This window comes from Dasypus novemcinctus, chromosome 18 (genome assembly GCF_030445035.2).
Source record: "Dasypus novemcinctus isolate mDasNov1 chromosome 18, mDasNov1.1.hap2, whole genome shotgun sequence".
Classification (NCBI taxonomy): Eukaryota; Metazoa; Chordata; class Mammalia; order Cingulata; family Dasypodidae; genus Dasypus; species Dasypus novemcinctus.
In genome coordinates, this window is record NC_080690.1 from 48,655,887 (window position 1) to 48,671,511 (window position 15,625).

The window sequence follows — 15,625 nt, forward strand, 5'->3', positions numbered from 1 at the left end:
TGTCATTAAAATATGCACAACTAGATATACGTACATACATACATGTGCATATATGTGTGTGTATGTGTATATGGCCAATTTTGTAGGCAATATATGTTCTGCTGCTTTGAATCAGATTACATTCAAGGCACTGTAAGGGAGACTGGGGTTTTGAACAGAAGAGAGCTGAGCGTGTAAACAAATCGACAGTGTGAGGAGTGAGGGGAGGCGGGTGAACCACCTGGAGAGTGTGAGGCTTGGAAGGGGTCCGAGAAGAGGCAGCCTTCTCAGTCTCCTGATGTGCTCACATCTGGGAAGGCCACAGCGCGAGGCCCCTCTCACCACAGCCCGCCCACCCAGGCAGGGTTCCCAACATGTCCTCTGCCCCATGGTGCCCTTGCCAGGCATGGAGAAGCCATCAGCATCCTAGGGAGCTCAGCGAAGAGGAAAGCAAAACCCAGCAGAGAGAGGGGCAGTGCTCCTCACTGGGGGGCTGGGGCAGAAGCCAGGCTGTGAGGGCAGGCCCCAGGCCCTGAGATGAGGGGAGAACCAGGGGAAGGCTGGGGAGCCTGCACCGAGGAGGTGGGGCCTCTGTGGGTGCCCCCCGACAGCATGCCACACTCCCAGGGACGTCACGGGGAACTGCAGTGCATGGCTGAGAACAGAATCTCGCTTAAAGCTTTTAAACAAGTTAATGTTTGTGCTCACGGGCTCTGTGCACATTTAAGAATTAATTAAATCCTTTAAGGAAGTCATTTATGTCTGAGACCAAAGAGGATACACAGGGGCCAAAACACCCCCAAAGAAGAAGGCCCAATCACAGCTCTTATGCCGCGGCAGGCCCCAGAAGACCAACTTTCTTACTCGCTGATCCTCATTGTGCTCCAGATATCGTTAACCCATTCTTTCCAGAAAGCTCCTGGGGAGGCATATTAAACTCAAGTTATTTTCAATTTCATCTAAGGTGTCTCTATCCAATGCCGTTTCATCAAAGTCTGCATTGTGGGATTCAAAATCTCTCAGCATTATCAAAGTCTTAGAAAAATATATTACTAGGAAGGGGAGCTGCTAGGATTGTGTTAATTACCACGAGCCCGGCTGCGGCACACATCATCTCCAGCGTCAGAGGCGTGACTCAAGCAGTATCAGGAAAAACAAAATCTTTTCAAAAAACATTCTAAATTCCCTCTTTACTCTTTGAGGGAAAAGTGCAGTTCATTTTGAAGCTGGATCCCATCTATTGGGTTGTTCTTAAAAAGATTTAGTTGATATTTGCAGTGTTCCTCTCTTGAAAGAGAAAAGCAAGGTGAGTTTTCAGGATCTAGTCCCAGACCCACTTTGCTATTTTCTGTCTTTATCTTCCAGAGAAGAGGGCGTGAATAACCCATCCAGGCCCGCGTCTTACTGCAACTAGCACGCTTATCACATTTAACGCAAGCTTACAGTTTACATGTGTTTGTTTTCTGGTTGGTTTAACAGGTTCCCATTCACTTGGAAGTGGAAGTTGGTGTTTTGCAACAGGCAGGATGCATCCTTCCTGGGACTTTACAGGGAGGCCCTCTGGGAAGTGCGTAGGTGGATGATGATGTCTTCAGGGATGAGCTGGGGTCCAGCAGCTTGGTGAAGCCTTAGGGACCTGGAGGAGGTGAGGATGCCTCTTCCAGGTGGGAAATGGTCCAGGCCCCTAAGCATGGCAGGATCTCATGAGCTTTGGAGGAAATAAAAGTCAGGTACGGGTAGAGAGGGAAGGGATCTGCATATTTCCAAATTAATTTTTTTTAATGAGGTGGAAAAGGCCAATCAATCCCCCTTTAATTTATTCGTAACTTCTTAAGGAAATCTTTATCCACTTTGGCTTGAACATCCATGTCCTTTAAATGAGGGACTGACATAAAAAAGAATGAAGTTCTGATACATGTGACAACATGCATGAACCTTGAAGACATCATGTTGCATGAAGTAAGCCAAACGCAAAAGGACAAATATATGTACGATCTCACTGATATGAAATAGTTAGCATAAGCAAATTCATGGAGTCAGAAACTAGAATATAGGTTACCAGGGGACGGGGTGGGAGTGGAGAATGGAGGCTTAAAATTAATTGGTTTAGAGCTTCTGGTTGGGGTGATGGAAAGGTTTTGGTAATGGATGGTGGTCGTGGTAGTACAACATTGTGAATTTAATTAACACCCCTGAACTGTATACATGAAAATGGTTAAAACAGAACATTTTAAGTTATAGAGATGACACCAGAATAAAAATGTAAACAACCAACCAAACATAGAACTGTAGAATACAAAGTGGAAAGCCTAATGTAAAGTATGGACTACGCTTGACAATTATAAAAAACTATTGGCTCCTCACTTGTAACAAAAGTGCAAAATGTCAATAATAGAGAAAGCTGCCGGTGTATGTGGGGGTGGGATGGGTATATAGGACCTCTGCACTTTTTGTAGGATTTTTCTGTAAACCTGCAACTACTCTTATAAAAAAATATAAAAATGAGGAGCTGGACGAAAGCCACAGTCATAGGAGAAGTCTGCCATTGGCAGATCAGACAAGTTTACTTCTGAACTCCACCAAGGGCCGCCATGGAAAATGACCCGAGTCCCAGGCCGTGAGGGCTACTGCCTTGTAAGCCTCCCACTGACCTCAGAGAGACACGTCCCCTGCTCCTCGTTTGCCTTTCCCACCTCTCTACCTTCGCCATTCTGCCTTTGGAATAGAGAAAGTAGGCCCCAGGCCAGAGCCTGCTGCAGACAATGGTGTTCAGCCAGAATTTAATAACATTGTTCTCATTTTATTTATTTTTATAATTATCTTTAATTTACAGCAAATGATACAAATTTCCATTTAGGGTAATGATATAGTTTCCTTTTAAATGCATTAAAGTAAAAATAGTGAATTAATTAAAAAATATTAGCAGGGGTACAAAAAAGCATGCAAAACTGGGAAGGTGGTTTATTGCAGTACAAGTCTGTGGCAAAAAGCATCAGGAAGGTGGTGTGAATACCTTCAACTGGGACCATAAGTGTAGCAAGGCCCTTTAGATTGTGTTTTATTTATTTTCTGAAAAATGGTGAGAGAGCACTGATCCACTGGAGGATTTAAGGTTTTATTTATTTTATCTTATTTTTTAAATAACTTCATTTCAAATTAAAAAAAAGAAAAAGAATTTAGGGTTTTAGGAAGCAGCACTCTGGAGAGAAAAACCATGAAGACAGGACACACTGACCCAAGAGCTATAAAATAGGTTCAGGGCTCCCAAGAAATAGTACCAGAAAGATCCCCAGGTAGACCAGCCCCTCTCCTTATGTGACATTAGTTTTCCTGGGAAGGCCTAAGAACACGTAGTGAAATGAAGTGTCCTATTGTCCAAGGGAAAGTTCATCAGCTGTGAAGCAGGTTATGATGGATCCTGAATTTTTTCTCACCCTTCTCTGAATTCTCCCATCATCCCCTTGAAAGAGCATCCTGCTTTTGGTTTGGTACCAGGACTTAACCCTATTTTCTTCCAGAAGAAACTTGCCCAGGCTTACCTCTGCAGTCATCATAGAAAATGTTCACTTGCTCATTCCATCCATCCATCCATCCATCACCCGTTCACACATATATCTATACATATCCATCCATCCATCTATCCATGCACCCATTCATCCATTTAAACCCTTGTCCATCCACTCAATAAATATTCATTAAGAGTATATTGTTTATTTCACAATTAAAATGGTAGACATAAAATATCTGCTGGGTGTCCCAGGCGTCCAGTGGACATCACAGATATAAGCAATAAAATAATCAGGCCTGGTCCCCTTACCATCACAGAGTTTATGGCTAGAGGTGGAGGCAAAAACAAGTGGCTATTCTTTGCCAGGTTAAATGAATGAATGAATGAGCAAGTGGATCTGTCGGTCTCTTTTCTCTGCCCCTGCTGGGCATTGGGACGTGTGGAGTGCAGGGATGCCAGGGGCGAACAAGCAGTGTCGTAGACCAGAGGTTGCATATGCCAGTCCCTGGCCAGCTGGGTTTCTGGAGTGAGATGACAGGTGTTGCAGAGCCCACTCACTCTGTTCCCAGCTGCCGAAGCCTGCCTGGCCTGGTCGAAGGGCACACAAGGGCAGGGCTTCCTCCCAGGGGCTCTGGCAGGAACAAGGCTGGCAGCGGCAGCAGCTGTGTGGGGCGCAGGGCAAGGGTGTGGTCCCTGCTAAGGGCAGCAGGTTGGTGAGGGCTGGCGGGCAGGCAGATAAGCAGTAACATGACCGGGATTCCAGGGGGGAGGCCAGGCACGGGCTGTCTCAGGCCTCCTGCCAGGGCTAAGTGTGGTCTCTGGAAAAAGAGGCTGTGTGTGTGTATGTGTGTGTGTGTGTACATGGCCAAGGTTCTGAGGGTCTGGGAGGCACATTCTCTGCCTTCTGTCCTGTGTGCTTTGCTGCAGCCCTAGCTGCCCCCTCCCCACTTGCTGTGAGTGCACAGGGGCTCCCTGGCTGGGCTGAGGTTGGGATGGAAGCACTTCGTCTTGGCCACAGGGGCAACTGGGCTCAAGGCAGCATGGCTTCATTTAATACACTTTACCAGGCCTGGGGGGGGGGGTGAGAGGGGGTGGGGAGGGAGGGGGCTCTTCCTGGCCCAAGTGCCTAGATGCCAGATGCTCTTGTACTGCTTGAAACACACTCACACCGGGAGCAGAAGGGCCTGGACTTGGAGAAGCAGCTTCGGGTAGGTGATCCGGCCCCTCTGGACACCTGCTGGGTCTACGGAAGTCAGGGGCAGCTTCCCTGGGGAGGGGACATCTGGCTGTAGAAGTAAAGGAGAAGTTATCCATGGTGGGGGTGGAGAGGATCAACACGGAAGGGGCAGTGTCTGCAAAATTTCTTTGCTGAATGGGAATCTATTGATCATTATGGACTTCCTGAGCATTTCTTGATATCATGGCCAAACTTACAGGAAGCAAACAAGAAAGGCCTTTGGGCAGACCCAGAGGTGGATTTTCAGACCCCTTGGGGTGGTGAGGAGGCAGCTGGGCAGTGTAAGAGCTGCATCCTGGGCACCTGTTGTGGAGTGCTGGTTGTTCCCTTCCATCCTTCCCATCAGAACCTTCTGGAAGGGGCCTCGCCAATGTGTGGCTCAGTCCCTAGGGCTGTATATGGAGGCTTCCTAGAATGGCTCGTCTAGATTGAAGGACCTCATAGAAGAAAAGCAAAGGTGGGGTCATCTGGCATGATCCCAGGGAAGGGAGGAGGCTGGACCAGTGGAGTGGAAGCTGGGAGAAGCCCAGCGGTTGTTTGCAAGGACAGTGGGGTCTTTTATCAGCTGGGCCTCCTTTGGTTTCAAGTGACAGAAAATCTGATCCAAACCAGCTTAAACCACTAGGAAACTGAATTGACTTAGATAATTATGTAAATGATTCAGCTTCTCGTGCCACTTGATCCTGGAGCTCAAATTATGTCATTGAGGACCTTACTTCTCTTCCTCTCTGTCTCCTTGGAACTGGAAGGGACTCTACACCCACCCAAGTTCTGAGGACTCCTTTTGGTAGCAAAATGGCTGCTGCAGCCCCAGACCTCAACCAAGAGGGTCTGAATCATCCAATGGCTTCCTGACAAGCCCTAATCTTCTCTTGTTAGCCTGAATTTGGTCAATGCTGAGCCTTAAGCTAATCAAAAGGCCAGGGGTGTGGGGTATTCTGCTTGGCTCAAATTAATCCCCTAATCAGGGTCTGGGGGTTGGCTATATCCACCCAAGCCTTAGAACTGTGGAGGAAGAGAGGATGTCCTGCCGGAAATGCGGGGACTGTGGTAAAGGGTGAAGAGAAATGGATATCTACAGTTGGTGAAGAGCCTGGCCCTGGGGTCCTGGTTAACTGCACTCCCAGTGGGGTGGGCAGGAAACCTTGCCAGGTGTGTGCAGGGTTCCCGGATCACTAAGAGCCTAGAGCATCCTTTAGCGGGCTGGCTTCAGCGCCAGGCTCCCCTCCTCACAGAGCTGTGATGGTCACTGCCCGAGTGCATGGTTGTGGGAGACCCCCAGAGGTGGTCTAACTTAGCAAGATCTTTGTGACCCCTGAGGGAGCTACAAACAGGTAATACCCAGCTTCCCCAGGCCAGTGTTCTAAAAAGCTTGAGATTACAAAATGCACTGGCTATTAAAATCCTGCTAGTGATTTTAACGACAATAAAATATCTGCTGTTTATGAGTAATTAGCCACTTCTGGAAAAGAACTCTGCTCCTTTAAATTTATGGGGTGCCTTGATTTATGTATTTCATGGGGGGATGCCATGTTGTATCACATCAACCTGATGTAATTTGATGCAAATCAAACATAAGAACCAGTGAGTAGAAACATCCTCTCTTCCCCTTGAAAAGTATTTCTTAAGGGGTGGGAGGTAGGGGTAGAAAGAGAGTCTTTGGCCCCTCCTCCATTTTTTGCTTTTCCTGCTTGCTTTCTCAAGAAAGACTTGGGAAAATCTTTATCCTCAACTTCTTCAATTCTCTAACCTCTGACCACCGCCATTTGCTTCCTGGGAGGATTTTGTATCTGTGAGGGTGGCAGAGACTCCAATGTGAGCTGCTATTATTTGAACACCCACAGCATGTCCTGGGTGCTACAGAGTGTTGGGTGGAATAACAGGGAGATGTGCTTCCAGAGCTGAAGGGCCCTAGCCTCGGACAATATACACAGGACATGAAATAAGAGCTTCAGTTTATATAGTCTGGTTGGAGAAGGAATTGTGATAAAGGGAGATGCTGGTGGGTTTAGGGTCTGGCAGGTGAAAGATATGCTAAGAAATCTTTTGGTAGTAGCTGGGCCCCCACAGAGCAGAAAGGCAATTCCATGATTTGTTAGTCAACTGGTGTGTCCATCTATTTGTGCATTATTTCTTCTACCACCTATACATCTATACATCATCTAGCCACCTATCAATCCACCATCCATCCATCAATCCCTTCATCCATCCCATTCATCCAACTACCCACTCAATATTTACTTAGCATCTACTAAAATTTATTGAATGCTTAGGAGATAAGCAAGGGAGTAAGCCATAGACATGTACCTTCTCACTGCTTGGTCACCTTAGGTGGTCATACCTAGCTTCTGGTCTTGCTTCCTTATCTACAAAAAAGATATATCTGACTAAGTGTTTAGGAGCTACATGGTCTCTGAGGTTTCTCTAGCTCTGGCACCTTCTCTACCATTGTCCACATGCCCCTTTCCTCGAGGAGCATCTCCATGAGAGCAGAGAAGGTGTGCACAGTTCTCCTTCATGGGATGAGGACGTATTCCCTGTACAGTTGTAAAGGATGTGGAGGAGAATGGTGGGAGGTAAGATTGGAAGGGGTTGTGTGCAGCCAGATGGCAAATGGAAGTCTTTGGAATCAACTCTGGATAGTAGTTGTGCCACTGGGAAGACAGTGACCTCTGACCTTTGGCCATGGACTTAAATGGAGGTACTTACAGGGAAGAGCAAGTGGAAAGAGGCTGGAGTTAGACTTGGGAGTATGTTACCGGCTGTAAATGGAGAAAGACAGTTTTTCCCCTCCCCGGCTACTCCACAGTAGGCATCTTGCTGCTCCCAGCTTCCCAGGCAGGGGCTGTGGAGTGCTTTCTATGTGGTTCTCCTGGGCGAAGTAGAAAGCACTCCTTTTGTTCTCAGGCACAGACTGGAAAGCTCTTTCTAGAATGCTCATCATCCTAGCCTGGCCTCCTTGAAGCCCAATGTCAGTGTTGTTCAAGAAGGCTGCTTAAGACTCCTTGGTTTCTGACTCTGGAAGAGAACTTGTGGTTGAAACAAGACCACTTTATCTTCTCCTGTGTTCCCCTTCGGATGTTCCCTGTGTCTGTGGAGGAAATTTTAGGGTCCTCACAAAGTCCAGGTGCAATCTTTAATATAGTTATATAAAAATGAAACCTTGTTTTTGTTTGACTTCTAGTCTTCTTGCTTTCTAGTTAGTAGTGACATTTTTGTGGCCATTCCGCAAATTCTATTTCTTCTGTCAATTACGTGTTCACACTCCTTTTGTCCATATTCCAAATGGGGGTATTCAACGTTACCTTAGTAACTGCAAGAACTTTAAAAAATATAAAAGGTAAGGTTATTAACCCTTTGACTACCACATGTGTTTTGCGAGTGCTTGACTTTAGTGAGGTTTTCCAATGGGTGATTTTGTATCACGACTGAGTGTGATTGTAAGTGTGATAAAAGCCCAGCAGATGATAATTGTAGTACTAGTAGAAGAAGGAGGAGGAGAAGAAGGAGGAGAAAGAAACAGAGAAAAGGGAGAAGAATAATGAGGAAAAGAAGAAGAAAAAAAGAAAAAGAGGAGGGAAAGGAAGAGAAGGAAGAGAAGTCCTGCAGTAACCTTTCAAGAGTGTTCACTCTGTGCCAGGTGCTACTGCAAGCACTTTCCATACATTACCTCATTCAGTCCTCCTAGCAAACTTACGAATGCCCCCATATCACAGATACATGACTGATGAGGTGCTACCTTAGAGCTCACAGGCCATCAGCTTTTTGGAATAAGACACAGTTCACTGTCCGGCAGCAGCCATTTTTCTCTGGTCACACAGAGTCCCACTAAAGAGACCCCTGCAGGAGCCCAAAGAGTTACAACTGCCACCCTGTGATTGATCATGGTTAATTCTAAATGCTGTTGGTAGCGTGTGTAGATCGTCCCTCCACACCAAGTAACTGAAGTTTAAAAATGACCCCGGGCCTCCTAAAGGCTCTCCTAGGAAATACTCACCACCTTCCTGAGCCGTGGGTGGGGACGGCATTGGTGTCAAGGCTGCATCAAGTCCCTCTGCCCAGGCTGGCTGGGCTGCAGCCCAAGGCCGTGGACAGCCCACTAATGGCCCTTCCTCCCATGTAAGAGGAGCAATGTTAATTGCTTCATTTTTAATGCCTCCCCTGATGTTCTGCATCGGTGAAGTTCAACTCCAATCCTTTGTTCTGATTGGTGAATCAGGATCAGGGCTTGGCTGGGAGGGCCCTTCCCTGTCAGGTGGGCCACAGAGGCATGAATCAGGAGGCAGGGAAGAGATGGAGGAGCCCAGGGCAGGGCCAGCCTGCCAGCCTCCTTGACTTACAGATGGGAGCCTGTGATGTGGAGAGGGGCCGGGCACATGGCCACATGGCTGTCAGGATGCAGGTGTGGCTCAAGGGAGCAGAGGAGGCCCCCGGGAGGACCCAGGCCCACCGGGTCTAGGCAGGGAGACCAGTAGTCCTGGATGCCAGACTCAGCTGTGTGGCAAGGCGCCCCCTGCCAGGAGAAGCAACCAGCCTGCGAGTAACGGGAGCAGGGTCATTGGCTCACCAGTGTTCCCTGAGTGCCGGCTAGGTGTGAGGTGCCAGTCTTGACTCTCGGGAGTGTGACTCCCTTGGAGTGTGTTGTCTGGGGAAAGGCACTTGTCTGCTGCCCCTGTCGTTCTATTAGGCTTGAGTTTGTCCTCTCATTCCTGACCATGTGCAGAGATCCAGGCCTTGTGGGGATGAGCTCTGGGGTCCGGGAGGAAGGGGTAAACAGAGTTCAGGGTGGAGGGGTTATCCAGCTGAGCAAGGCCCAGGATGCGAGTGACAGGGTCATCCTGCCAGTGGAGCCCCCTGCAAGGCCTCCTCTCTGCAGAGCACTGAGGAGACAGATGAACAAGGTGTGGTCGTGGCCCGCCAGATTCCCCCAGGCCACTGGCTTTTGGCAGTTGAAAATGCTTACTGAGTGAATGAGTGAAGAAATGAATGTGTGCATGAGAAAGTATGAAGACACTGAAGAAAGGAGAGAGAGGCAAAAGAAGAGGAGTTCTTATTAAAGGGAAGACTGCGGCATGTGTAGCTCAGTGGTTGAGCGTCTGCTTTGCAAGTCCTGGGTTTAATCCCCAACATCTCCTAAAAAACTAAATACAAGGGATGTCGAGGGACTTCAATTCAATGAGCAGGTGTGGACCCCAGGAGGTCCCAGGCCAGGGCTGAGGGTGGTAAAACAGGGACCCAGATAGTCCACCAGGAGATGGAGTGGGGTGAGCCCTTTGTGGGAGTGCCAAGGGTAGAAGTGGGGTTTGGAATGCCTACAGGGCTGGGGTGGTGTTTGAGATTAGCTTCTATGAAGCAAATGTGCCGCTTGGCTTTTACTTTGAGAAGAGAGAGCATGGTGTGCCTGATGGTCCAGGACTGGCTCTGTGGTCTGAGTCTACCATCCCTGGTTACCCCCTCCTCTCCAAGGCTAGATGCTGGGCTATAGGCCTGCAGCAGTTGTTGCTTGGTCTGTTTGTTCATTCATTCATTTACCCATTCAGTCATTTGCTTGTTCCTTTCTTCATTCATTCACCAAATAGTTATTGAGTGCCTCCTCTGTATCCAGCTCTGTTCTAGGGGCAATGGGCCCCCCAGTGAAACAGATGGTCATGATTCTGCCCTCCTGGATTTTCTGACCAAGTAGAAAAAGAAGTTCAAGCCCTTGTGAAAACTGCTAGAAAGGGGCAGGTCCGGGGCACTGGGGAGGCAGATGAGGGCTCCTGCCTGGACCTGGGCAGCCAGGAAGGCCTCCTGGAAGTGGTGCCTGGGACATGAACAGGATCCAGCCCAATGACAGGGCACGGGGGACGGGTAGGATATGTGGAGGGTGCTGGGGAGTCCGTTGACCCTCCCCCCACCCCTGCCTTCCTGCCTGGTCCTGGTGGGAAACCGATCCCTGTCCCTGGAGTCCATCTGCTTGTGGCAGTGACAGCCAGGGCTGGGACAGCAGCTCCCGTGTCTGTGAGCTCGGCCAACACGTGGCCCCACCCGCACAGCAGATGTGCCTGCTGGCAAGGTCACCATCCTTCCCTCCTTCCCTCCTTTCCCAGCAGTCAGGGCCCACAAAGGGTAGGCCAGGGCAGCCTGGGGACCTGTGCCACAGTAGGGGATGCTGAACTGGGGGCCCGGGGGCCAGGAAAGACCCATGTCCTAGCCCCTGCCAGCCTCCCTCTGCTGGTTCCAGCCCAGTCATTGCAGACAGTGGAGTATCTGATGGTGCACGTGGGTGTGTTTTTTTTTTTTCTCACTACCCATTTGTGTACTTAAAGGGATGATGTGTATCTGAGCTTATGTCTTCGACAGGTGCCCCTGTGAACAGAATCTCCCAGGGCCGACTTCCATGAATATTTCAGAACCAGGCCCTTTTGATCACTCTTGCATATGTGCATTTTACATTATATTTAGTTTTGCACAGAATCAAATCCGAGGCCCCTGTGAAATGAAAATAAACCGCTTAACGCCATATCGTGGCTCAGAAGGGCTCACATTCAAACGTCTCTAATCAGGGGTGCAAGGGTGGCAGGATGCTGGGGGCTCCTGCCCCTTGATCCCTACTGCCCTCTGGAGGAAGGGGCCTTAGGGCTACCTGTGGGTGCTGGGCCCTGCTTTGTGTTCCCTGGGCAAGGGTTGTGTGTGGAGGCTGACGCTCTGTTCTATCGCCTTGTTGGATCAGGGAGCCAAGGCGGGTGTATAGCAGATTAAATATCTAGCTTCCTGCCATGATGCAATGTGTTTAAAAAGGGGGTGAGAGAGCCAGGAGAGAGAGAGAGAGCAATAATCAACATGCTTCATGACAACTGCGGGTATCTTTTTCTTCACTATTGTTTTAAAGATGGGTCATTCATTAAAAACTATATATATATATAAAACCATATATATATATATATATATATATATATATATATATATATATATATATATAGTTTTTGTTGCTTTCCCTGATGGGGTCAACACAGTTCAGATAAATCAATTACAGTGAATTAAGGAGCCATTTCCTTCCCAAATCAGTCCGTCTGGGAGAAATGGAAGCATGGCCTGCTTTCCTGGCCTGGATTCTGGGGCCAAGGCTGGGTTATTGCTGCCAAAATGCCACCTACTTCCCTCCCAGGTGCTGTGACCAGTCATTATGCTTAGAGGACCAGTTTTGGCAGGGGGCTTCCAGATACGGCCTGCCCTGTCCCAAAGTCCCCAGTGTAGGGGCAGAGGACACCATGAGTTCCATAGCTGGGTGTCAAGGTTCACCACAGAAGTGTCCTAACATGTCCCAAGAAACCCCACGGGAGTTCTGAGGACAGTGCCACCACTCTGAGCCTGGGACAAACCCAGGGAGGCTTCCTGGAACAGGCAGCACCAGGCTGGAGCATTGAGGATGAGTTTGGGCTTACCTGCATGGAGTGGGGGTGAGGTGGGCTTCTTCCACCTGTGCTGTTACGAAGAGGGGGGAGGAGACCAGTGAGTTCTTCCAAGTACCCTCATCTTTCTCACTGTCAGGAGAGCTTTAGCCCCCAGATTTGGGGTTTGTGTTCCATTATTCTTCGCCATCTTCCCTGGCCCACATCAGATAGAAACATACCTCATCCAGCTGCCCACAGAGAGTGCGTACAATTTTAATATTGTTCTCTTGTAACTTTTGCCAGAGACCTGATCCCACTGACCCTATAGATGGCTGCCTGTGTGGGAAGGTTTTGGGGCTGAATGGATGGTCTCGTGCCCTTAAGATCTCAATTTCTTGGCACTTTTCTTGGAAGAACTTGATCCAAGTCCTGATGTGGCTTGCCCAGGCATCGTGAGGCACACACGTTATGCTACTACTCTGTTAAGAGCTTCTGGAGCCTCTCTTTTGCCTGAGATATAAATTTCATGCTCCTTGCCTTGACATCCAAGTCAGCTTCAATCCTGTCCCCCCTCTTCTTCCAGGGACCTTCCATGGCTCCACCACATTTTGCCCGTGCCGTTCCCTCTGCTCAATGCTGCCTTCCTCCTCAAGACGAGCCAAGGCCTGGCCCTTCCCAGTGGTTGCCCCCAGGTCTGCCCTCCCCCTCCCTTTCCCACTGTACTCCTCCCTTGGTGATTCCTCTGTTTTAGCACTTGGTTCCTTTCTGTTGTCTTTGTGGGCCCAGGGTCTCCCCCTGCCCGAGTTGGTTTTTAAAGGCAAGGCCCTAGTCTTGATCGCCTCGGCTTCTTTTCACATGCAGGCATTAAAAATATGTCATGAAATGATAATCGTTCCATTGGCAGATGCACCAGTGAAGACGGCCATGAGGGGGGTTTTATGAACCGCTTTTGTGCACCTTGACTGTGCCCTTTGCCTTTGGCATGTACCCCATGTACCCAAAGAACTTACCTCTTTAAGTTCTTTTCTGAATCTAGAAAGCTATGCTAAAGGGTGTAGCTGGTACTGGAGAAGGGTTCCTATATGTGGGAACCTTTGACAGTTGAAAAACCATGTTTTCTATCCCACACTCCCATTTGCCCTTCACAAAATCTTGGGAAGTGAGTAGGACAGTTAATGTCAGTTCATTTTGAGACAAAGGAACTGAGGCTCCAATAGGTGACTGAGTTTGCCCAAGGTCCCACTGATGCCAGTGAACGTGCTGGCAAGCAGATGCACATTAGTGGGACTTCTAGGGACACTCCTTTCTCATTACTCATGTCTACGTGGGGAAATGACCCATCTGATACAAGACAAGAGAACATGGAGTAGTATATCAGTCCTTACAGGCATTAAGAAAAAGAGAAGCGCCTATAAATAAAATTTGGTGTGACTCTCTGGTCCCCAACCAGTGAGTAACAAACTTGCCACATTTCCAGATCTACGGTGCCTACCACCTACCCACTCTAGTCCCCTGAGATGCTCTCTTAAATGTGCTGAATGCTTCACTCCCTGGTCCTTGTGTTCATGATGCTCCCACTCCTTGGCCTCCTTGGCACTTGCCCATGCCTATGGTTTTCTTCCCACCACCTACTTCACAAAAGAAGGAGTGTCCTCTTCAGGAGCTGACTGTCAGCATGCAGCCCAGAAAGACTGATCAAGGGAATGTCAAACACCAGGCTGCACACTTGCATTGGCTTCTGGAGACAGGCTTCCCAGCTGTGTGAGCTTGTGTGGCTTAAACTTTCTGAGCCTCATTTTTCTCATTTTTAGTATGGGAATAATAGCAACACCTTCCCTCTAAGGTGGTATAAGACTAACATGAGATAACGATTGTAAAGTACCTTGCACAGTCTTCACACATGAGCACTCAAGGAATATTGCACGGATGGTGAGGTAGAAGATGATGATGGTGATGATGAAGGTGATAAAGATGGTGATGATGCTATGGTGACAATGAAGATGAAAATGATGATGGTGGTGGTGGTGATGATGGTTATTGTTGTTTTAGTTATTAAGTGCTCACTCTGCCTGACATATCCATGGTTTTAACGAGCACCTTGTGTGAGGTTCTAATTCCATCCCAGCACTTATCTGCCTGGTTTTGTATGTGTGGGAAGAGAGTGACCCAGGAACCCATACCAAAAGTCTTCTCTACCCTGAGAAGATGGCCAGAAGAACACTTTGTGGATATTTTGTCTTTGCTTTTGATGTGCTCAGCATCAGTCTATGGTCTGGTCTGCAGTTCCAACCTGGACTCCAAAAGTCATCAAGGTTGGAGATATTTCTTCGCCCATGAGAAATTTGAAATCTGCCTAAGTCTCCATTAGAGGACATTTTTATTCCTCTCTTTCTTCTTTCAGTTCCTCCAACTTTCATCCCATCCATGTGGAAGCTGCTTAAATTCTGTTCTAAGCCAGCCCAGTGGAGTCCTGGTCACCTCTAGAGGTAATGACGGCCTTGACTTTGGCCAATCTTCCATCCACAAGGGGAAGTTAGGGAATTTGACCATACTCTCCAACTTGCCTCTCCTGGTTACACAGTCACCATAATCCACAGCCAGATTTGGATATCAGATTTTCATTAATAAATTGAGCAAGTATTTAACTATTTCTGGTCCTGTCTCATAGCATTGTCTACACATCAGTCAGACCGGAACAGGTCAACCACACTGCCCTCCTGTTTATCTATTAATCATCTGGCAAATAAACCACTCAGTATCCTGCTCACCTCAGTAATGTTTGTGATGTAATTTGTTTGGATGCCCAAATGTCACCAGCGTTGATTGTAAGAGATGAAAAAATGTACTTGCTCAGCATAGCGCGCTCTAGGCCAAAATGTAAGCATGAAATCTCTGGTTTATTTTTGTAATAATGTTTACAGCTGTTTAATGACCCTGAAAAGGTTCAGTAGTCTGGTGTTCGGTATTTCAGAACAGGAGTGTATTATGCTTATAACAACCTTAGTTAAACAGTTTGAGCTACAACAATTGGAAGAACAGTATTTAATAAAAAGCCATTGTATTTTAGCAGCAGTTGTCTTGACTACAGCTTACCCTAAGTGTAAGAAAGCAAGGTGGGGTGTGGAGAAGGACCAAGGGTCTTTGAGCTCCCAGGAAAGGGGCCTACCTGCTACCAGAACCACAAGGTAGGAAATTATTTTGTGTAAAATCCACAATAATGTTTGGAGCCTCCCTTTTTGCGAACCCAAATACCTCACTTTGGCCCAGCAATTGGTAGCTGTAGGAGTTCTACAAGGTTTCTGAGTTTACCCACAATGAAAAATAGGGGAATATTTAGTTTTGCTTGGCTAGACAGCAATATTTGATTTTAAAACTTCTAGTTGGAATGGTTATTTTGAAAGTCATTTTATTTCCCAACCTTTTTTTTCGTGGTATAAGGATAAAACTCTTTCATGCAACTTCCTGGCAAGATCTCTATTTTTTGGACTATTCATAAGATTACTTTTTTATTCTGTGCTAGCAAAATGG

The 15,625-nt window shown here is 47.7% G+C and overlaps 1 protein-coding gene across 26 annotated transcripts in view; it reads left to right on the forward strand.

Moving 5' to 3' along the window:
• The window catches only part of ZNF536 (zinc finger protein 536), a 418,028-nt gene that overhangs the window by 172,494 nt on the left and 229,909 nt on the right, over positions 1–15,625 (forward strand). For 5 of the 26 annotated variants that reach the window (XM_071209200.1, XM_058280084.2, XM_071209198.1 and 2 more), the window contains one exon: positions 14,499–14,583. The exons of 20 other annotated variants lie outside the window; for them this stretch is intronic. The gene's annotated coding sequence lies outside the window, so the exon portion shown is untranslated. Of the gene's footprint in view, positions 1–14,498; positions 14,584–15,625 lie in introns of those variants that run through there. One more of the 26 variants, XM_071209195.1, reaches the window with a different exon arrangement.